Raw genomic sequence first — 24,802 nt, forward strand, 5'->3', positions numbered from 1 at the left:
GAGCAGTTATGATGCAAAGCTCAAAATGTAAGTGGAGTTCAAGGATATCGGAAAAATGCTTTAGAGCTGTACAAAACAATAGTCCGTGTGTACCTCTTTTTCAGTCTTTTCATAGTTTGCTTTTATGCTGTGTATTGGCATTCAAAGGACATGTGCATGTGTTTTTGTATTGTTTTGATGAGGTTGTCTGTTTGTTTTTTATTCAAGAGACATGTACGTGTATTTTTGTATTGTTTTGATGAGTTCTTTTTCTGTCTCACTTAACATATAGTTTATAGAGCAAGAATAATGTTATTTTATTGATGTATTTAATATAAATCTGCCCCTAAGCTTAATCAATGAACATATAATAAGAACCTTGACGCTAAAGCAGTACATTTGCGAATAACAGGCAATTTTAATAATCATATCTTACTAATTATAAGGTCATCGCAACAGAAAACTCGCGAAAACGTGCAAAAAAAAACTGAATGGGAATTAAAAGTATCATTTATGCGTAGAATGTTTAAATGCAAATCTATTTCACGGATACCGGGTCAATGATACTGAGCTATTCATAACAATTTTTCTCGGTGTGTTGTGTTGTGTTTTTTTCTTTTTTCTGTTGTTCATTTTGTTTAGGTTGTTATATTGTTCGAAATATATAACCGCCATATACATGGCAACGATTATATTTTGTATCGATTTTGGTGACCTTTTCTGTCTCACTGTACATATATTTTCTTGTACATGTAAACTGTTGTTTTATTTTGCATTGAAATTTATAGTTGGATCCGATTATGTCTTTATTCCTATAGATCTATCATGTCTAATGTTGTACTACTAATCTTTTATTGTTGTTTTTTTTCTCGTTTTTGTGATTATTTCTTTTTATTTCTCCATTTCTATATAATATTCAGCTGTTTGTATCCATAATTTGTGTTTTCTTTTTTCGTTTGCATGTATGGATATCTTATGTCTTATAATAGAAACCAACTGGACATTTTTTTTAATAGGGACCAACTGGACAAGCATACACAAATTATCATTTACATCACCCTCCACCTCTTTAAATGATTAAGATATGTACTTGAAATGTAAAATGGCTAAACAATAAAGACAAACGCATAAAAATCTTCAAATGGTTAGACGAAAAAAAAGAACAATCCTATTACAAGAAAGTCACTTGACACATACTTTAACACAAACCTTAAAAGATGAATGGGACGGAGACATCTATCTTAGTGGTCAACATACTAATAAACAAGGCGTTGCCTTTCTGATAAAAAATTATATTGGGATCAGAATCGATAATGTTAACGAAATAATAATTGGCAGACAAGCGAGTATAGATATCAAAATACACGAAACACAATTAACATTAATCAACGTTTACGGCCCTAACATAGATGATTCCACATTTTACGAAACATAACAATCCTTTATAATTAATAACCAAGATAAAAACATTATATAGTCGGTGGCGATTACAATACGGTTCTTAAACCAGTATTAGATAAAAAGAATGGAAACCTTTATACTCGTCCTAAAAATAGAAACATGTTAAATAACATAATTGAAAACAACAATATGATAGACATCTGGCGTACAGTATATCCAAACGAGAGCAAATTCACATGGCACTCAAACACAAAACCATCAATATTCTGTAGATTAGACGATTTTTTAATATCCGAGTCACTTTGCAACATTATTGACACATGTAACATAAAACCAGGATTTATGACTGACCACTCTCTAGTTGAACTTAAACTACACAAAATACAGCCTGAAAGAGGCCCAGGAAACTTTAAAATTAATAACAGCATCTTATTAGATACACAATATCAAGCACAAATAAAACAGGAAATATTAAATACATTTCGAAAAAATAAAGATGCAAACCCAAACACCTTATGGGAAGTAATTCAAAGAAATATACGTAACACAACATTTAGATACCCATCATTTAAACAAAAAGAAACACACACACTTGAAACTGAAACCATCAAAACCATTGAAACACTTGAAAAACAATTGCATCAAACAAACACAAATGATACCACCGACATTGCAAATGAAATAGCATTAAAAAAACAAATAGGAGATGGAATCTATCATACACATCTCAATGGGATAATACTAAGAGCACGTGCACAACATGTTGAACAAAATGAAAAAAACATACAAAATACTTCGCAAACATTAAAAAACGTAGAATATATATATATTAGCATATCTTGTATAACATGTCTGAACAGTATTGCTTTGAAAAATAACTTTGTTGTATGATCATATACATGTATACATTGTATGTATTATATTGAATAAAAAAAATAATAATATTGATGTCTCTTATCACTTGTCGTGTCAGTCTGATCATACACCTATTTGGAATGTCGCACAAATTTCAGTGAAAAAAACGGTGTCAAATATTGAAACGATTTTAAAAGCAAGTTATTTATCAAATATTTTTTTTGTTTATTTATAATTATGTTTAATTATAAGTGTATATTTTATACACGAAGTCACTTATGTTATATCAATCTAAACAAATAATTAACAATGATCATATCAATATTTACGCATGTATACATTTATTAAGGTTTACTTTATACACTTCGTTCTTGAATTTTTATTTTTTCCAGTTAAAATTTATCATGCGGTTTCATAATATGAAAATTAAATGCAAAGTAAAGCAACAAAAAATAAACTCAATTATTAGGGAATAATGATTCGTTAACCATGTATTATACATTTTAAAGAATATCGATTGATAAATCTCTTTCATTGACAAGAAAGCGAAGAAGAAAATAAAACATAATTATAATATGGAGATACAGCGAACAAAAAAGAAATGACCTTCACGAGTATAATTTATGAGTTGAAAATGAACGAATTGTTCGAATAAAATCGATAGTTCAGTGTTCAGACTATACGTGTGTTTTTTTAGTAATTTTGAATAAAGCGATCACAAGATTTAGTCTCACAAGATCTAAGTAGAGCAGATAATTATATTGACTTACCATTTTTTATGTGTAACATTAACATTTTATCACTTTCTGTTATGCATATGCACTTGATTTTTATTTTATATTAATGTAAGATCAATTTTATATAAATCATTGACATCATATCTCCAACAATTATGACTTCAACGTTTTCTAAACGATTTCGACTATTTCTAATTAAGTTTTATCACAGATAACTACCAATTATAAATAGGCTTCATCTCGTTGATTTTTGCCAAGCCATTTTACACGAAAGGCAAAGACTTTTACATATCTTGTTCAAAGCTAAAGTGCCCAAGTTTTGAAACATCACGTGCTTGGTTGTACTATCGTGTCCGTTTGTTTTCATGTAAACATATTAAGTTACACTATCCGATTAACGCACTTATTGGTTCAGTCGCTTCTCCATTAGACGTTGGATTTCAATGACAGGCCCCGATCATCATAAAAGGTCACCTCACAACACATGCAATATTCAGTTTCAATTGGATTTTGTTCATTATTCAAACTAATTGATTTTCATCTTGTTTGCTGTTTTCTTTTATTTTTTTAACAATTAAACGTATTGTTTAAGCAAACAAATAAGGGTCATCGTATCGAAAAACACGATTACAAGATAAGTGGAAAATGCCTTTAAACTAAGTTACACTTCTAAAACTAATTTGGATTTTTGGTCCATTCTTTAATTGTTAGGCTGCCTGTCAAAACAGGTTATACAAGGTTCGAGGTTTTCTGGAGATAGATTAAATGTCGCATGACATTTATCACAATTTCGACGATAATGTTAGCGTGGAAGAAACGAATTATTTAACTTTACTTAGAGTCTATTTCTATAAATCGCATTACTTCACAATGCAGTTTTCCTAAAATGCGATCTGTTGCGGAAGTCGTTTTGATTAAAAACACAATTGTGCTTAAGAACATATTATTTACTGGAGAAGTATCTTTGGGATTATTTTTTTTTATCTCGTGACGATATTCAGATGCAAAGACATTATTGAAGAAAATGCCACCAGGAAGACATATCTTCGTTTGAATTTTTTATTGAAAAAAAAGGTTTTTTAGCAATAAATTAAACTACATATAATTATGTTTGCTTAAAAAAGATATCGATTTTAAAGCCTAGAAATGTAAATATATAGAAATACAAAATGATAAATATTCATTTCTCTAAAATAAAATAAAAATCTTAGAAACTACGTAATTCGCTCCTTGACATACTTCATTACACTTAAAACCTATTTTCTCTTGCTTTGTTCCTTCTGGTTGTCTTGTACTAAGGTTTTAACCTCATTTATAAGTTTTACCTTGTCATCATTTTTATTATGTTTTTATTAGGCATTGGTCACTTTTTTGCCTACGTACTTGATTAAAAAGCAGTTTCACATGTTTTGTTTACTTTTTTTATTTTGCCTTGTCTTTAGTTTAATTTCAGTACACGATATGCTAGTTCAGTCATATGAATTTATCGGTCTGATGGACCTAATATACCGCCGTAGACTGCTGGAGACAATTCAGTACTTTGTTGTCGGCGTCAATGTTTTCCAACATGAGCCCGTATGATGCGCTGCTGTACATCAGAGGTGAAATGCCCACGTACGTATGTTTGAGCTGCTAGGATCAATGCACGCTCGTATGTAACACGTTAAGTAGATAGACTTTTGAAAATGTCAGTTTAAATAGGGGTTTTCGCTCAATATATTTGATTTACTAGCTCAAGTATAGAATTGAAAACCGTCGCGTTCGAGTGTAATTCTTATAGTGTGTTACCTATAAAAACTACTTACCTACTACCGATTTGTTACTGTGTTTGTCCCACGCGTCGAGCTGTTCTACTGTTCGTAAAACACGACAGTTGTCAGCAAAAGATAAGAGACACCTCTCAACCTTTATGGTTAACTTACAAATGGCGAATAACCTAACTGAAATTAGAAAGATTGCAACATGCAAGCACAATTTCAAATGCATAAGCAAATATTGGAGAAATATGGTGTCATTTAATACTGGTTCCCATGATATTATAAACGCCACACTTTTACAGTCAACAGTTTCAACTGAAGCGTTTCATTTTGGTTTCATTCCGTCATTAATCAATTCGTGTGCACATTTTTGACGCGCGTTTTACAGTGTTTTTTAGTTTGGTTAGTTTTAAATCGATTGCAATGTTTGTAATATTCGACATTTATTTGTTTGATTTTAAATCAGTTATCATACAAAAAAGTTCACAGATTTTTTTTTTTTTGGGGGGGGGGCGTGGTCAAGCAAATAAAGACTTTTAGGTATTAGTTATAAAAAAAATTGTAACTTACATATTCTTTATCGTTAAATAAAATAAAGCAACAGTTGTAACCAAGTCATTTATCACTCGAAATTAGCTTAATTTGTTTATGATTATACAATATGTGAACCTATAATGAACGGCATAATGAACGTACATATTATCTCTATTTGTTGTAAATGTCAGATGCACTCAAAGGCACGAGATGTTATTGTTGCGTTTACATAATTGGATGTTTTCTCATAAACATGTATTAAGATTAAACCATCGTACAATAATCTCCGATAATGTATTGCTTGTGGTATCTGTGATCTGTAATCTCAGTCAATTAAAGTGGGATAAAGTCAAGAGTTTTGTTCCAAATAATCAAACGATCAATTTTTACAATTGTGATAAATTATGAAAATTTTGAAAATATGATATTTATCACTTAATTCCTTTAAGTTAAAAAATAAATAGTATGATATGTATGCCACTTTTCAATACATGGAACCAATAACATGTCTATTATTAAAAACAATTATAAGCCTAAGCATTACTTCAATGCTAATGCACGCTCCCGTGCTGGTTTTAATACACACTTACTGAATCTCAACTTTTGTATCTGTAAGCACTGAACCAGGACCGATACTTCTCTCGTCAAAGCTGTCTCATAGATGTTAAAGCAAACACAATAACAGTCCGGAACCTGTTTTGGTTGTGATATATTTTTCGCGACAGCGTATAACAAAGACATCCCACCATGCTCTTAAATCGAAAGCTGTTTGCATATACTTAATCTATGTATGTAGTGAAAAAGGAAATGTTATAGAAACGTCGTATCATGCTAGAAGTTTTATGATGTTCAGCAGAATTTTTTTTCAGCAGAAAATTATTTGCTGTTGAAAAAAGCTGCACTTACGTTTATTTTCTGACACGATTGCTTTAGAACTATTATTCTGCTTTTATTCTTAGAAGTTTAATTGTTTCGAAAAAAGCTCACGATATCGTATATACGCGCTTGAATTTATACGTTTGCGGTCGATATTAAATCATTCTTTCTTGGAAAATCACACGTAATTTGTATATATATATATATAATGAAATGGTGCAAATAGCACTTGTTACCATAAGACCGGCTATCATTTTATGAATAGTTTTATTTGTTTTTATTATTTATTATTTGTTCGCCTGTAAAACAAACAAACACAGTTGTTTAGCTGAGTTCTGCCTGGCTGACCAAGTGTTGTATTTTGAAACATAATACATGTACTGCAGTACCTTTATATCTGATAATAATTTAAGGTAAGTTAAAGTAAACATAGATATAAAGAGGCGATTGGCTTTTACCTTTTATCAGAACCGATATCATTCAACACAATGTACCGTGTCAAAATATAGGTCATGGTGTCGTACTGTTTTGATCTGAGCGATGTCAATCCCTTGTCATGACGTGACGGTAGACGATGAAAAAGAAACATAAAACGACAAAAATGGTTAGTGCCACACATGGTTTATGTAATAGTAATAAACATGATATGGTTTTGAAAATATATATTTTATGGTGTATGCATGAAATGCATTGTACACACAATTTCATATGTAATATTATAAACATGTATTGATTTGCAGCGTCCACAGAAGACTGTTCATTAGTTTTAGCAGTAACGCTTGATTTCGATGTTACTACGTACTATATTTTACCAGCGTTGACGTCAATATTTGAAGCGTAGTAAAGCAGGAGAATTATTGACAATTTTAAGGTTTACCCAGACGAATCTTGATTTAATCGCGCGTTGAAGGATGTGCCTTGTAAGGAACCCTTTTTTTCAATTTACAGCTCTGAACTATGCACACTTGAAGTATGCTGTTTATGTCTTCGTCTACAAGACAGAATAAACGAGTCTTGTAAGGATTAACTATAACTAATACGCTTTGTATCAAATGCAACTTATATTTGTTTTCCAAAATGAAAGCTAATTTCAAATACCAAATAAAGAAATACGTCTTTTTCTTTTCATACAGATAGTAAATTGTCCGAACGTAAACCTCGCTCGATTATTGCCAGCTGTAACTGGCGACGTTAACCCAAAAATGGTCTGATAAAAAAAAAACCAGTAAAATTGTATTTCATAAATAAGATTTTTTCATAAACATGCACAATTATTGAACACATTTCATTTGGCAATTCAGTTATTATAATTTATGTTTAGTGTGTTGTAACCTTCATAACAACATTCTTTCATCACTTCCGCTTGTGAAAACGAAACTGCATAGACCTTATAAACATACAAACTTGTGAATACTAATCCATTATTTTAAATATGATGACTAAACTTGTGAAAGGAGGATTCTCAATAACAATTTTACGGTTTAGTCCATCCATTCTTCGCGTCGAACCACCACTATTGTGTAACTGAAGTGTACAATTAATCGTAAGTATGGAGGGCTGGTGTGCCATTGTTATTGGAATGGAATTAAGCTTTTTTCCTAATCAGTTCTTCTCAAACTGGTGAGTGATCATTTTTTGATAAGTTATTAATTATCGATGAATAGCAATCGGCAACAAGAAATTAATATCGTTAGGCCTAAATAATATGCCCTGTAATATGTTTAAAAACAAATCGGTTGTCGATAATGCTTTTTTAGAGGTTCATTTATGTTCGGCTGTGTTAATCTATAGTCCAGTCTTATATCCATATCTCTAAGCTTAGTTTTTCCTTTATACGATTTTAACCGTACATCTTCTTAAATGAAACCCAAAGTCTTACAAATGAAATATGTCATATCAACTTTACCTTACCGATGATTTTTTTTCTGAAACCTGAAACAAATATTTATTTGACATGCAGACGAATGCAAATTAATTATCTACACAAATGTACTTTGATTATTTTGCTATTTCAACAAATGGTTTGTACATGTAGCACCTAATCTAAATGTGTGTTTACTCGTCGATGTGTCGTCATCATTAAATAAGGAAACATAACGCCCACTTCAAAGAACATGATAAATGGGAAACCCCGTCTCGATTAAACATCAAATCGAAAAATAGCTCTCATTTCTCTTGATGGAGTCACGAGAACCTGCAATTTTTTTCGGGAAAAAAATGGCTTAAGATTGTGTCGATTTAATTCTTTAACACGTTCATCATTAATATTGGCAAAATATTTTTTTTATTTGTATTAGCTCACAAATAATGCAGACGAAATTTTGCAAATCAGTATGGGCTTAGCTATGCCAGGAACCATAACTCATGACTGCCTGTGTGGATAACTGCAGTAAAATTAAGCGCGTCTGCTCTAACCACCGCATCTGCCTGTTCTCACTGGTAAACTACATAGTGTGTATTTAACAGCTTGTAAGACAACGTTAGCCAGTCTAGTGTTTACTAGACTTGCGACACCTTAAGGGTTTCGCGGGATGGAATGAGTGGGGAGATCATATACACTTTTCAGCTTTCCGGAAGCAAGGACCCTCTGGACGTGAAACACCAGCTTTCCAACACTATATGATTCCAGTTCCAAAGCACATATTGCATTAGTTCAATGAGAAGAATTCCCAATTTTGCATAAAACGGCATATTCACAAATCTCTGAAAAACAAACAGTGCTTAAAATTATTTTAAGTAGTCATTTACTATTAAATTGATTATGTCCTCTGATTGTTGCATTTTTAATTTAAATATGTGTTCTTATATGCATTTATTGTTGTATTGACAGAAAAAAAAAATGGATGCCCATTCTTAGTTTGCTGTGTTAGTCTCAGGGCTCGAAATCAACACTCGCACACTCGCAAAATGCGAGTGAAAAATACTGATTGCGAGTTAAGTTTTAAGCCACTAGTATTTTTTTGCGAGTAATGAAATAGTCGGGAAAAACTAGTAATATAAATGCACTTGACGTCATGAACGCTAAACCGTAGGTCAATTTATAGAACGTCTGAATACCTGTATGCGGAAGCGCGCACCTTGTATGTAGACTGGTATACTTATAGTACAGATACGCGGATAGTATTGGAACAAAGAACGTGAAACAGTTGACAATTCACATTTGTTCATTGAACTAGAACAGACATGGCATCGAAGCCAAACACAATTAGTTTCTATTTGCCTGCAGACGGAAATAAAAATACGAAAGATAAAGTAAAGTTAACCGTTGATTTGTATTTTGGTGACGTCGCACTCAACACACGATATCATAGCTGATTTTTTTCAATATTTGAAAACCCATTACAAATATCCCGAACTGACACTTACACTTTGTTTTCTGAGTGAACATGACACACTTATATTTGAAAACAATACCCTTATGGTCCAAGGAACTGATATATTTGTATGATTGCAGAAATAAAATGTGTATGCTAAGTACTTTTTATTTTGTTTTAATAGTACTAAATTAATGTCCAAACTTTTGTATGTTTCCTGCAAAATTTGCGAGACTGTTTTTGATTTTGCGAGTTGGTATTAAAGCAGCTCGCAATGTTTTGCAAGTAGAAAAAAAACGTTAATTTCGAGCCCTGAGTCTACCCTAAATTTAAACATGTTTCTTGCATAATTGAATTATCAAAAACTGCATACTTTTAAAGGCATTGTCAGAGTTATTTGGGTAAGTAAGAGTCAAAGTATAGCAAATATATTCATTTTTCTTAAAGTGAATCATCCTCTGAAGCCCCCACTGGGATTCAAACCCAGATCTCTTTCCTTTGGGAAGGAAAGTATTCTATCTTGAAATACAAGGGCAAGTAAGAGGACAATTAACAATTTTAAACCTATAAACATATAAACTTAATTTTTTACATAACCTTAGAAACAAGACAGACATCTCTGAATCTGAAATACATTACATGAATGTTCAAGTATTGTATTTATCCTTGGTACACAGAACTGCCTAAAGATGCGTAAAATACCAGTATTCAAATATGAAAATATCCCATGTGTTTGTTTTTTGCTCTGTTAGAATCCCTATTTTATTTTAATAAAGCAGTTTTTTCCTTCTCCTGAAAATTTAACAAAATGCTACTTTTTACATTCAGAAAATGACATGTGTTCGTAATGTCAATTTCGAAAATTTGGTAAAAACATTATTTTTACAAAAGAGGTAGACTTAATATATTAAACAGTTGATGTATGTCACCTTAATACAAAACACAAAAATGGAAAAAGTAAAAATGTATAAAAATGTCAGTTACATGACTTAAAACATTAAGTAGACGATATAACTTTGATACTTTAGGATTAGAGTAGACCTTAACACGAAACTTAACCAATTTTTCAATTTTCTAACTATAAATTATTATTATTCTGTCAAAAAAACAGAAAAAATTGGGTACGAAAAAAATGTGTGTACAAAAAAATGTGAGTACGAAAACAATTGAGTAAGAAAAAATTATGCCGAAAAATAAAATGCTGAAATAGCTTGGGGTCTTGACCACCAAAACGGCTTGTATTTAAATTATGCTAAAATAGCTCAGCAAACTGGCATGTATTTTAATTATGTTGAAATGGCTTAGGGTCTCGACCACTAAACTGGCTTGGATTTTAATTATGCTGGAATAGCTCGGGGTCATGACCACCAAACTGGCTTCGATTTAAATTATGCTGAAATAGCTCAGGTTTTCGACCACCAAACTGGCTTGTATTTTAATTATGCTAAAATGGCTTGGGTTCTCGACCACTTAACTGGCTTGGATTTTTATTATGCTGGAATAACTCGGGGTCATGACCACCAAACTGGCTTAGAATTATATTATGCTGAAATAGCTCAGGATCTTGACCACCAAACTGGCTTGGATTTTAATTATGCTGAAAAGCTGGGGGTCTTGACCACCAAACTGGATTGGATTTAAATTATGCTGAAATAGCTCGGGATCTTTCCCACCAATCTGGCTTGGATTTTAATTATTCTCATAGCTCCGGGTCTTGACCACCAAACTGGCTCTTATTTTAATTATGCTAAAATAGCTCAGGATCTTGACCACCAAATTGGCTTGGATTTTAATTATGCCGAAATAGTTCAGGATCTTCACCACCAAACTGGCTTGGATTTTTACATTGTAGAAATAGCTCAAGGTCTCGGACACGAATCTGGCTAGGATTTTAGTTATGCGGACATTACTCAAGGTCTTGGCCACGAAACTGGCTAGGAATTATGCTGAAAAAGCTTGGGTTCTTGACCACCAAACTGGCCTTGATTTTAATTACACCAAAATAGTTCAGGATCTTGACCACTAAACTGACTTGGATTTTAAATATGCTCAAATAGCTCGAGGTCTCCGCCACGAAACTTGCTAGGATTTTAATTATGCTGAAAAAGCTCGGGGTCTTGACCACCAAACTAGCCTGGATTTTAATTACACCGAAATAGTTCAGGATCTTGACCACTAAACTGACTTGGATTTTTATTATGCTGAAATAGTTCGGGGTCTCCGCCACCAAACTGGCTTGGATTTTAATTATGGTTAGAAAGCTCGGTGTCTTTATAAAAAAATGGCTTGGATTTTAATTATGCTGAAAAAGCTCCGGGTCTTGACCACCAAACTGGCTTAGATTTTAATTATACCTAAATAGTTCAGGATCTTGACCACTAAACTTACTTGGATTTTAGTTAGGCTGAAATAGCTTGGGGTCTCCGCCACCAAACTGGCTTGGATTTTAATTTTGGTGAGAAAGCTCGGGTCTTGACCACAAAAAAGGCTTGGATTTTAATTATACTGAAATAGCTTAAGATCTTTACCACCAAAGTGGGCGGGGCTCTGGGGTGGGCAATGTGGACATGGATGGTTGAGATTGTAATTAAATCGGTGTAGAAATAAAGTACTTAATGTAAAATAACATAAAACAAGAGCTGTCAGAGGACAGCGCGCTCGACTATTTGAGTGCTTGACAGTATAACGTAAGCCATTATGGGGAAATTGTTCATATTCAATAATTTATTAGACGATCTTTCAAAAATAAAAAAGGAAACAAAAAATTGGGGGTGGGGGTTGAGAGGGGGTATAATGTGGTGCGTGTGGTCTATTAGACAATCTTTCAAAAATAAAAAAAATAAAAAAAAATGGGGGGGGTGGTAGGGGGGGTTAGGGGGGTGAGAGGGGGGTATAATATGGGGTGTGGTAATTTATTAAACAAGAGGGCCTGAAAGGCCCAAAGTCGCTCACCTGAGATAACAAGATATTATTTGGACAAATCTTCTGACCAAGTTTCACGAAGATCAGAAAATAAATGTGGCCTCTAGAGTGTTAACAAGGTTTTACTATAGCCATATAAGGAAAACTGCCCCGCCCCCTGGCAGCCATGTTTTTCAACCAACCGGCATCATTTTTGAACTCTTCCAAGATATTATCGGGATGAATCTTCTGACCAGGTTTCATGAAGAACGGACAGTTCATGTGGCCTCTAGAGTGTTAACAAGATTTTACTATAGCCATAAAAGGAAAAATGCCCCGCCCCCTTGGAAGCCATTTTTTCAAGCAGTGTTTTTTTTCACAAATAGGGGAATGGTGGCGGGGCCCGTCCAAAGGGGAAAAACGCGTCGTTTTTTAGGAAAAGGGGAAAATTAAAATTTCACTCTTTTATATTTTCTGAAATTTATATGAATACACATGTATGTATGAATGTAATACTCACAGCTGAATTTCTCTGTCCTTTTTTTTTAAAATATATACCATTGATTTTTTCAACATTAGTTTCAGACAGTTAAGCCTTCATGCACAGTCTCAGTTTTCCTAGCCATTTTGAGTCTAATAAGGACTTTCTAATGGATAAAATGGCAAATGTTACTTAGCATTTTTTTATCAATAAAATGGACCAAATTAAAATGTTTTTATCATTAAATATTGACACAATATATATAGATACATCAGGCCTTTTCCTGGCCATTTTGGGAAAAGCATGAAATTCACATGAAAAGTACACTGTTCTGGGAAATACTAATTGTATGTAATTCTTTATAATTATTCAAAATCATATAATATTATTAATTTGTTATATACTTTGTTAGTTGTTATGAAATGAATATTTATAACAGAGTTCTTTCTAAAAAATAAAAATATTTTGGAGGGGATTTTTTTCTACAAAATCGGGGAAAAATATATACTCTTTTTTTAGGGGAATGGGGCCGAATATCAGCCCAGAAATTGCCCTTAAAAAAACACTGTCAAGCAAACATAATTATTTTCGAACTCATCCAAGATTTCATTGAGACCAATCTTCTGACCAAATGTCATGAAGATTGGACAATAAATGTGGCCTCTAGAGTGTTAACAAGGTTTTACATAATAGCCATATATAGCCATATAAGGAAAAATACCCTGCCCCTGGTGGCCATGTTTTTAAAGCAACCAAAACCATTTTCGAACTCATCCAAGATATCATTAGGAAAAATCTTCTGACCAAGTTTCATGATGATCGGGAAATAAATGTGACCTCTACAGTGTTAACAAGGTTTTACTATAGCCATATAAGGAAAATAGCTCCGCCCCCGTGGTGGCCATGTTTTTTAACCAACGGGCATCATTTTTAACTCTTCCAAGATATTACCGGGATGAATATTCTGACCGAGTATCATGAAGATCAAACTATAAATGTTGCCTCTAGAGTGTTAACAAGATTTTACTATAGCCTTATATAGCCATTTAGGGAAAAATGCCCCGCCCCTTGGCGACCATGTTTTTCAAGCAAACGTAACCATTTTGGAACTCATTCAAGATATCATTAAGGCAAATCATCTGACCATATTTAATCAAGATTGGACAATAAATGTGGCCTCTAGAGTGTTAACAAGGATTTACTAAAGCCATATAAGGAAAAATGCCCCGCCCCCTGGCGGCCATGTTTTTCAACCAACCGGCATCATTTTTGAACTCATCCAAGATATTATTTGGATGAATCTTCCGACCAAATTTCATGAAGATTGGACAATAACTGTGGCCTCTAGAGTGTTAACAAGATTTTACTATGGCCATATATAGCGATAATTAGCCATAGAAGGAAAAATACCCCGCCCCTTGGCAGCCATGTTTTTCAAGCAAAGGTTACTATTTTTGAACTCATCAAAGATATCAGTGGGACAAATCTTCTGACTTAGTTTCATGAAGATCGGAAGATAAATGTGACCTAGAGTGTTAACAAGGTTTTACTATAGCCATATATAAAAAAATGCCCCGTTCCCTGGCGGCCATGTTTTTCAACCAACCGGCATCATTTTCGAACTCGTCCAAGATATTATTGGAATTAATCTTCTGACCAAGTTTTATGAAGATCACACAATAACTGTGGCCTCTAGAGTGTTAACTAGATTTTACTATAGCCTTATAAAGCCATATAAGGAAAAATGCCCCACCCCTTGGCAGCCATGTTTTTCAAGCAAACATTACCATTTTCTAAATCATCCAAGATATCATTGAAACCAATCTTCTGACCAAATTTCATGACGATTGGACAATAAATGTGGACTCTACAGAGTTAATAAGACAAATGTTGACGCCGTACAACGGACAACGGCTCACCATGAGCACATATTGTGCTCAGGTGAGCTAATGATGTTCAAAAAATATATAAATAAATTGGGGGGATAGGGGGGTAGAGAGGTGAGAGGGGGGGGGTATAATGTGGGGTGGGGTAATTAATAAGATGTTTAAAAAAAAATGGGGGGGAGGGATTCTGGGTAGGGGCGTGGGGTATTGTTTGGGTGGAATCCATTGTGGTATTCAGGTAAGTGTTGTTTTGTCAAAGTAATAATAAAATGTGTTCATAAGTAAAGAAGTTATGGCAATTTAAGCAAAATGTTCAATTATCTAAGTGTACAAGGGGTCATATTTATGTCTAAATGCTTGATACATTGGTCTGCTCTTGTTTATAGGTTGGGGTCATGTTGGTAAAGAAGTATGCAAAATATTAAAGCAATTATCAAAGAATATAGGAAATATTTGGGGAAGTATACAAACTTTAACATAGATTTATCAATAATATGCATATTCTAAGAATAAAAGGGGCAATAATTCAGTAAAAATGCTTGATACAGTTTTCTGCTATTGTTTATTGGTTGGCGTCATGATGGTTAACAAGTCTGCAAAATATGAAAGCAATATGTCAAGGAACATTGAAATTAGTTGGGGTAGTACGCAAACTTTAACATTTGCTGCATATTCTAAGTGGAAAAGGGGCCATAATTATGACAAAATGCTTGATAGTGTAGCGCGAGCCGCCGACTACTTGAGGCCGCCACCGAGCGCTATGTGCGCGGCCTCACAATGACGATGTGCCTTCCGAAACCCTCGGAAGGCCGATTACAAATAACAATTAATAAAAACTAATTTTTCTCAGGCTACCTGCCTTATGATTGGAAAATGAAGAGTAATTGAGTCGCCTTAAATATATACAATGCGACCAAAAGAGGGGAATCGATGCCTTCGACCGATTTCCTGAGGTCGCCACCGAGCGCTATGTGCGCGGCCTCACAATACCGATGTTCCTTCCACGAATCCTCCGGCTTCCGTGAAGCTACATGTCACCGCCTCCGTTTATATACTAGCGAATAGAGCGCCACCTAGCCAACGGAAAGACACGATCCGGAAACTACCGACGCTTCCGAATTCCATCCGCACTCTACGGAGATTACCGATCAGCATTTCTCCTTCACTAACACGGAAAAAAGCCGAATATATACGCAGGATATTACTAGAAACATTCCTTAAATATCAAATACTCTTTAAATGCTTAATACCTTATTTTTAGCCATACAAATAACTTACTTTATGAAGAACAAGTTACAATTTCATATTGTTTACCTGGCAAATTTAAAACCAAGGGAGGTAATTATACTGTAGCAATAAAAATACGCATTCCGGTAGTACGAAAACTTGAACATTTGCACGCTAACGCTTACGCAGATGCCGGGGAGAGTAGGATAGCTCCACTATATATATTTTATTTATAATAGTCGAGCTAAAAATGAGTGAAAATCTCTGACCCAGTTCCACCCCAACCCCCATTACTTTTGACCCAGGGGTCAGATCAAAATTCCAAATAGTGCAGGGTCGCACATTATGCTCATATAGCTACCATGTGCGTAAGTTTAAAACCTTTGAAGGTTCTTTTTCTTAAAGTGTAGGTAAAGATAGTGGCCAGGACGGACAGAGGGACGAACAGCGGAGATAACCAGAATATCCCCATGCTTTTCAAAAAGCGTGGGGATAATAAGCTAATTGTAGGTTTACAAGTAGCAAGTCAACTCGGCTGGACTGCATTAATCGCAGGAATAAGGGTAAACCTGTTCAGAGCAAACTAACGCTGCCAACAAAGCACAAGCTTTACGTGTCAGGATGCAGCACTATCAATACATTCTGCATCAGGAATTACACGACCGTAATGATTTTAGGGACCCCAAACCTGAATTTGACAGTCTTCCACACCTAAAGCATCAAAAATATTTTTATTTGCTTGTGTACCTGATTATGTTTTTTTATTACCTGTTTTGGCATCAACAACCTTTATCAATTCGCCCTCGGATAAGCCGCAGACATTCTGCTACTTGAAAAGTAAAAATACCAAATAGAAATAGATATAAAATACAAAAAAACATGCATTTATGTATTTTAATTGTTTTTTTATGTATAAAAGGAAGTGATAAAACTTGTTATATTCAGAATTTTATGAAATATGCAAGTTGGCTTAATGAATGCCTGCTGCAATGTCCGTATTGTAAATATGTCCGCCATTCCATGTTGGTGGAATGGGGCTCTTTTTAAATGATCATGCTATATGCACAAGCTTGCGTAAGTGGCTCACATAGTCCCTGGCGATGAATTCAGACATCATGTAGCACATTAACGCTACAGATCAACCAATATGCCTTTTGATTTTAAGTCTCAAAGCAATTTAGCCCTTATTTGGCCATAATAGGGTGGGGGATCTATTTGAAATACAACTATTCCAGATAACAGAATCTGAATAATCCAATTCATTCATTTAATGCACTTATCTTCTTCACTTTTGCTACGATATGACCATAAATCAGCTTTCCCAATAATATTTGGCATTTTATTGTTTATGAATGGTAAGAAGAAATTGAAGCAGCATTTTATAATATAAATTTAAAAATGCACTCGAACATGCACTTAAAAAAATTGTAATTCTAATCATATTAATTATTCTTCATTTTTCTCAATTGTATGGTTTAGCAGCTATATTTCCCAATTTCATGGTTTATCATGCTTATTTTCCGAATCCAAAAGACACTGGCTTTAACAAACTGTCTAAGCATGTACATATATATTAAAATCCCTTTATGAGTGATTATGGTTGATAAAAATCTAACATGTTATATCATAAATCTATATTGTTTGTATTTTTCGTAAACGTAATTACCCACCAGTGTGTTCAAATATATTTTTTTGTTTTTAATGACGTTGTTTCACACATTGCTGTAACCAGTAATTGTTTTCGCTTTATATTTTAGAGCCCGTACCTTATGGATTGGGAAAAAGCGAGATAGTCCATGGGAAAAAGTAAACATTATAAATATGATAATTAATGATTATAAATTACAGTTAACCAATTATTTATTAATGCATGATTTCTAAAATTTATATAATAAAATGCTGGGGAATTAAATTGCTGTATAATATACTCAATAAACCAATTTTTTAGTTTATTGGAAAAGTTTTGCATATTTTGGGGGAAATTCATGTCCGATTGGGAAAAATTGCTACTTTAATTTTTGCCATTGGGAAACGGCCTGTAAGAGGCTGTAATTACGGGGCAGAAAAATTCACTGGTAACGTACAATCCTTATACGGAATGAAGGCGTTTTATTTATAAAAATAACTTTTTTATTTTTTTGACACTTTAAAAAATGTTTAACTGTTTAATGTAATGTGTCGGACTTGTTATTATTAAAGTCTGGAGTTTTAATGAGATTACGTCACACAACATACGTATAAAAATATTTAACTGCACATCCGACTTGTCGTCATTAAAATCCAGAGTTAAAATGAAAATATGTCACACGAGATAGGTATTTCATACCATCTTCGCTCTCGTATGGTATAAAATAACTGAAGGGGTACATCCTAGTATAGTGGGGTATTTCCAGAGGCTATTAATAGATGCGCCTATTGATAAACAAACAAAGGATAGTCCACGGTTGATAACAACGCAATAGGTTAAGCTCTCACATACACCTCAATGACATAGTACAGTTCATTCGTAATTTGAGGCTAATAATAGATTGGGGAAAAGTTTACGCTTATTTATATTCTCAATTTATAAAACGTTGAACATAAGTTCAACAATAACTTCAGCGATACGATAGACAAAAACAAAAAATGTTTCATAATCACTTAACCCGAATATAACAAACAATTTATAATAATAAAACGAATGACCTGTTTCGTAACCTTGTTTATGCTACTACAGCGGGCATTTCTGGAAAACGTTCTTTGGTTCTCAACAGATAGCGGCGATCTTTTGTATATACGGGTGCTAGCAACGCATAAGTAGAAGGTTAGTAGAAGGTTTAGCTTATGTTTATATTCACAGTTCTCAATACATAGACAGTTTGATATGAGTTCATCAATTACTACAGGCATACCAATGTTTTTTTATAGCAATTTCAGGGCCGATATTCGGCCCCATTCCCTACCAAAAATAGTATATATTTTCCCCCTTTTTTTTTAAATCCCCTCCAAAATATTTTTTTTTTAGAAACAACTGCCTCATGATAGACATATCTCAAATTCATTTTATAAACATCTAACAAGGTATATAACTATAATTAATATGATTTCTTATTAATATAAAGAGTAATATTAAATTAGGTTTTCCCAAATCAGTGGACTTCATGAAATTTTTTTTCCAAAATGGCCAAGAAAAGGCCTGATGTATCTATATTGTGTCAATATTTGTTGATAAAAGCATTCCAATTTGGCCCATTTTCTTGTTAAAAAAATGCTCAAATTTGCCATTTTATTGATTTAAAAAATCCTAATTAGACTCTAATTGGCTTGGAAAACTGATACTGTGCATGACGGCTGAACTGACTGAAACTAATTTTGAACAAATCATTGATATATATTTAAGAACAAGATGTGTTTGAGAAACACAATTTCCCCTATATATGACCTTGACCTTGTGAAGGATGACCTTGACCTTGTGAAGGATGACCTTGACCTTTCACCACTCAAAATGTGCAGCTCCATCAGATACACATGCATGCCAAATATCAAGTTGCTATCTTCAATATTGCAAAAGTATTCATAAAATAAGCGATTTGGGCCACATATATTTGACCTCTGACCTTGAAGGATGACCTTGACCATGACATTTCACCACTCAAAATGTGCAGCTCCATGAGATACACATGCATGCCAAATATCAAGTTGCTATCTTCAATATTGCAAAAGTATTCATAAAATAAGCGATTTGGGCCACATATATTCGACCTCTGACCTTGAAGGATGACCTTGACCTTGACCTTTCAACACTCAAAATGTGCAGCTCCATCAGATACACATGCATGCCCAGTCGTCGAAATTCGCACTAGTCCGACAGCAAAAAACTAGTTTTTTTTCATTCGGACTTGTAGGAAATCCAATATTACAAGCCCGACGTGCTTGTACAATTCATTTAACAAAACAAGTTCGAATTTCATTTTCAATATTTGTAAACAAAGTTTTGAGCCGCTTAAATCAACAGCTGCTTATGTTTTAACACACTGCGCGCACGTGCCGGGCAATCAGCCGATAATTGGATTACTGCGCATAAAGCACATGGTTTTGTGGTTTCCAGATTATTATTATGTAAAATAAATCTTTTGCGTTTCGTTCGGGACACAGAGAGTAATGGCCGAACAGTTGTCATTCAGGTATGTCGTTGAGGAATGCGAATCTGAGGTAAGTGGGATTGACGCATTTGTCAACTGGCTTTTTGTAGAATAACCTGGCACTAAATTGCTTATATATTTTCTGGTGGTTCAGGTTTGCTCTCTCTTTTACATGGATATATGGGATACATTTCTGCTAATTTTTTACCTAAACTTAATGTATATATTTATAATTGTGATTAAATTGAAATCCGTGTGTGAAATTAATTTCTTCTTATTTCAGGATCCGAAAGAGGCTGGCTCAGATGAAGAGGAAGCTGACTTGGATGAGGGTGAAATTAATAAGAGAGTTGTATTGTGTTCTAAAGATTGAATAAATGAATGCTCCTTTGGATGTTTTATGTTATGTTTATCTGCATTTTTAACAAAAATGTTTGGGCTAGTAAAATCTGACTCGGGCTAGTTCAAATTCCCATATTACTAGCCCCACTTGCTTGTAGATTTACATCTAAATTTCAATGACTGCATGCCAAATATCAAGTTGCTATCTTCAATATTGCAAAAGTATTCATAAAATAAGCGATTTGGGCCACATATATTTGACCTCTGACCTTGAAGGATGACCTTGACCTTGACCTTTCAACACTCAAAATGTGCAGCTCTATAAGATACGCATGCATGCCAAACATCAAGTTGCTATCTTCAATATTGCAAAAGTATTCATAAAATGAGCGATTTTGGCCACATATATTTGACCTCTGACCTTGAAGGATGACCTTGACCTTTCAACACTCAAAATGTGCAGCTTCATAAGATACGCATGCATGCCAAATATGAAGTTGCTATCTTCAATATAGCAAAAGTTATTGCAAAATGTTAAAGTTGGCGCAAACAGACCGACAGACAGACCAACAGACAGGGAAAAAACAATATGTCCCCCACTACTATAGTGGGGGACATAAAAAGAACAGAGACATTCAGCTGTGAATATTACATTCATACATACATGTGTATTCAAATATCATTACATATAAAAGAATGACTTCTTAATTTTCCCCTTTTCCTGAAAAACGATGCGTTTTTCCCCTTTGGACGGGCCCCGCCACCATTCCCTAATAGGTGAAAAAAAACACTGCATACTATAGGCAACCTCAAAAATGCTTTGTTATCGCTAAAACCAAAACCAACTAAATACAAGGTCTGTTTTTAAAACATGCATGCCCCCATATGGGCTGTCCGTTGTACTGGCAGCCATTGTGTGAATACGACTTTTGTCACTGTGACCTTGACCTTTGACCTAGTGACCTGAAAATCAATAGGGGTCATCTGCAAGTCACGATCAATGTACCTATGAAGTGTCATGATCCTAGGCAAAAGCGTTCTTGAGTTATCATCCGAAAATTATTTTACTATTTCGGGTCACCGTGACCTTGACCTTTGACCTTGTGTCCTCAAAATCAATAGAGGTCACAGTGCCCCAGATAAGCTGCGTATCTGCGTCTTTCACCCTATTTAATTGCTTAAAAACGCAAAGAAACACAATATCATGGATATTTAAAACGCAACAGGTTTTACATATACGCAAATTCGTCAAATTTGATGCGTACAATACAATAGCTTCGATCGAAAATGCTTTGCTCATTTTCGGTATGTTCTCATTGGAATTATTTTCGTAATGCGGCGACGCTTTCATTCAGCATGCGCCTGGATGACGGAGCAGGAAAAGTCAAAGTTATCCAAACGCTCTGCGGTCTAGATTTCATTGTTGAATAAAGCGTCTGACCAAATTATTGACGAAGACATACATGCGTTTTAAATCTGACTTAATCCGTCGTTCATTGTGCATGTCTTTGTAAAGCGTCTGTACTTTCAGCTTCTATTACGATGCGAAATAAAATGTCTAAGAGAGGTCGAAAGATGTCCGCGATTGTTGCGTCAAAATATCAGTCGATCGCAAACGTTTTCGAACCAAAAAAGCAAAATCCCATAAGTGCCGATTCATTCATGTTATAATTTTTTTAAGTTTAAAGTTTATATTATGCACAGTTTCAAGGATTCAAGATGTTATGAAACATCAGTTTATTAAAGTAAATGATGAAAGTTTACAGTTTTATTGAATCAATACAAGTGTGCAGCTTCAACAGAAGTAAAGCGGCACTGGTTTTATGGTATAGATTTTTATATCTCATATCACCCTACTTCAAGAATGAAATCACCCTATTTATCAAAATCAATGGGTGAAAACCCTAATTCCCAAATAATTATCTGGGGCACTGGGGTCACCAGCGAGTCATGATCAATCTACCTATGAAGTTTCATGATCCTAGGCATATGCGTTCTTGAGCTATCATCCGAAAATCATATTACTATTTCGGGTCACCGTGACCTTGACCTAGTGACCTGAAAATCAATAGGAGTCATCTGCGAGTCATGATCAATCTACCTATAAAGTTTCATGATTCTAGGCATATTCGTTCTTGAGTTATCATCCGGAAACCATTTTACTATTTCGGGTCACCGTGACCTTGACCTTTGACCTAGTGACCTCAAAATCAATAGGGGTCATCTGCAAGTCATGATCAATGTACCTATGAAGTTTCATGATCCTAGGCCCAAGCGTTCTTGAGTTATCGTCTGACAACCACCTGGTGGACGGACGGACCGACCGACCTACCGACCGACCGACCGACCGACCGACATGAGCAAAGCAATATACCCCCTCTTCTTCGAAGGGGGGCATAATAACAATAAATATCTTTTTAAAATGTAGTCGGCGTATACGCTGACTTTGTAATAAAGTTTGCAATTTACTTTTCTAAATAAATAAATACAATTAAACAAAAGTAAAACTATTGTGTTGTGTTTTTCACTTGTATATTGCATATTCACCACATGAAATGTGTGTAAGCATTGTCAAACCAAACATTAGTGTGAGTAGATAAGAAATATACTACGGAAGAGCACTTCATATGTGTCCTCATATGCCTCGTTATGAGTATCTTTCTTCACTATAGAAATATATTGTATGTTGATATTTGATTTAAACGCAGTTTTCTTTTGACACATTTAAATCACACGTCCATATCAACGTCATGCGAAAATGGGTCTTATGCATTTCGGCAAGCGTTTGCGCAGTTTTCTTTCGACACATTTAAATCACACGTCAATAGCGCCGTCATGCGAAAATGGGTCTTATGCGTTTCGGCAAGCGTTTGTTAAACCCAACATGTGCATTTGCCCAGTCAGGCCATAGGTGATGCTGTTCGCTATACAAAAAAAAATGTAAAATCACTCAATATGCTATGTTTCTCCTTACCAGACTAAGAGATAGCTGAGTGGGCTATTTATATGATGGGCGCATATGGAATAAGACCCATTTTTTGCATGACAAGGGTTTTTAAAAATCTCATTTTGAATTGAAAATGCCACATTTAAGAACAATGCTTTTGATACAAAATTGAATTCAAAATAGCAAACTTGTTTATAATGGCAGCCTAGCCAAACATTAAATGCACGGGCACTCACGCGGGATTTGGAAAAGAAATAATTTCTGGGTAATGCAGTAAACTTCAACCAATACAGTACTTTAATATCATGCTTTGTTCATTAAATGTATTTGTGTTATGGTTATTTCCCTTTTATTTGAATAAATTTAAAGCAAAATGTTTATGTTGAGAGATAAGTATGACGTAACTTTGATTGTGCAAGCACTGTTTATGAATGAAAACGACGTCATTTGATTTTCATTCTTGTGGTGACGTCACGTTTTCACAGAAAATAGGAGGACATTCGGTTAATATAATTCTTATTTATAACATTTAAATCGCTGATAACTTATTAATGAAATCGTGTTAGCATCGAAATAATCCACATTTAAGCGCTGGTCATTGTTGCAATAACCAACTTTTGCTTGTTACAAAACCACTCGGGCTTTGCCCTCGTGGTTTAACTTTAATTACTACCCATCAGAACTCCAAATTTATTCTGCTAATTAAATCTAGACAGAACCTTGTCAAGTTGACGATGCTCAGGTTTGAGAAGTTTATGATTTATAATCATCGAGGGGGATATTCCAGACGTAAAACTTTGCATCATTATAAGAAAAACAGCTGCACAACTGTATGTAAAAAGGTAAAACCGCATTTTCTATCGTGAACTAACTTGCATAGCAACGTCCGAAATACGCAACGTCCGACTTCTATTACGATATTCATGAATTCAAGATATAATGATATCTGAACAGTTTTACTTTAAGAAAACACTATAAAACTTGTGTTTTGATAAAAATAAATGATAAAAAGCAAACCAAAAACTTACCATTTTAATGTCTAAACAATTAATGTCTAAACAATTAATTAATCCAATATTCAACACATTTCCATTAGGCCCCTATGCCCTTGAACTTTAACGGTTGATGGTCGTTTCGGGCCACTACCAGTTCGTGCCACAATTCCGCCACCCTTATCTGCTTCTTTAATAGGAATTGTTATAATGAATACAGACTTTTATAACGTTAGAAGAAAGTTATTAGCAATGTTAAATGACGTTGAATATTATAAACAAATCCCTGATAATGGTAGTCAAATAACACTTTCAAAAATACGCAATTTACTAAAGGAAAATAATAAACTAACTAAACAGGAAAAAGATTTCTTAGTAAAATTCGAATGGAAAACAAGCCTAGTTTATGGTCTTCCAAAAATTCATAAAAGTAAAATCATTCAGGATGCAAT

At 34.1% G+C, this 24,802-nt stretch overlaps 2 protein-coding genes across 3 annotated transcripts in view; both read left to right on the forward strand.

Moving 5' to 3' along the window:
• The window catches only part of LOC127866672 (uncharacterized), a 100,066-nt gene that overhangs the window by 62,660 nt on the left and 12,604 nt on the right, over nt 1–24,802 (forward strand). Inside the window, exon 1 of one of the 2 annotated variants that reach the window (XM_052407408.1) lies at nt 7,511–7,682. The exons of the other annotated variant lie outside the window; for it this stretch is intronic. The gene's annotated coding sequence lies outside the window, so the exon portion shown is untranslated. Of the gene's footprint in view, nt 1–7,510; nt 7,683–24,802 lie in introns of those variants that run through there. 2 annotated transcript variants of the gene reach the window in all.
• LOC127866665 (uncharacterized) overlaps nt 7,752–24,802 on the forward strand; it is a 164,845-nt gene continuing 147,794 nt past the window's right edge. Inside the window, exon 1 of the mRNA XM_052407392.1 lies at nt 7,752–7,759. The gene's annotated coding sequence lies outside the window, so the exon portion shown is untranslated. The remainder of the gene's footprint in view (nt 7,760–24,802) is intronic.

The sequence above is a fragment of the Dreissena polymorpha genome, chromosome 2 (genome assembly GCF_020536995.1).
Source record: "Dreissena polymorpha isolate Duluth1 chromosome 2, UMN_Dpol_1.0, whole genome shotgun sequence".
Taxonomy (NCBI): Eukaryota; Metazoa; Mollusca; class Bivalvia; order Myida; family Dreissenidae; genus Dreissena; species Dreissena polymorpha.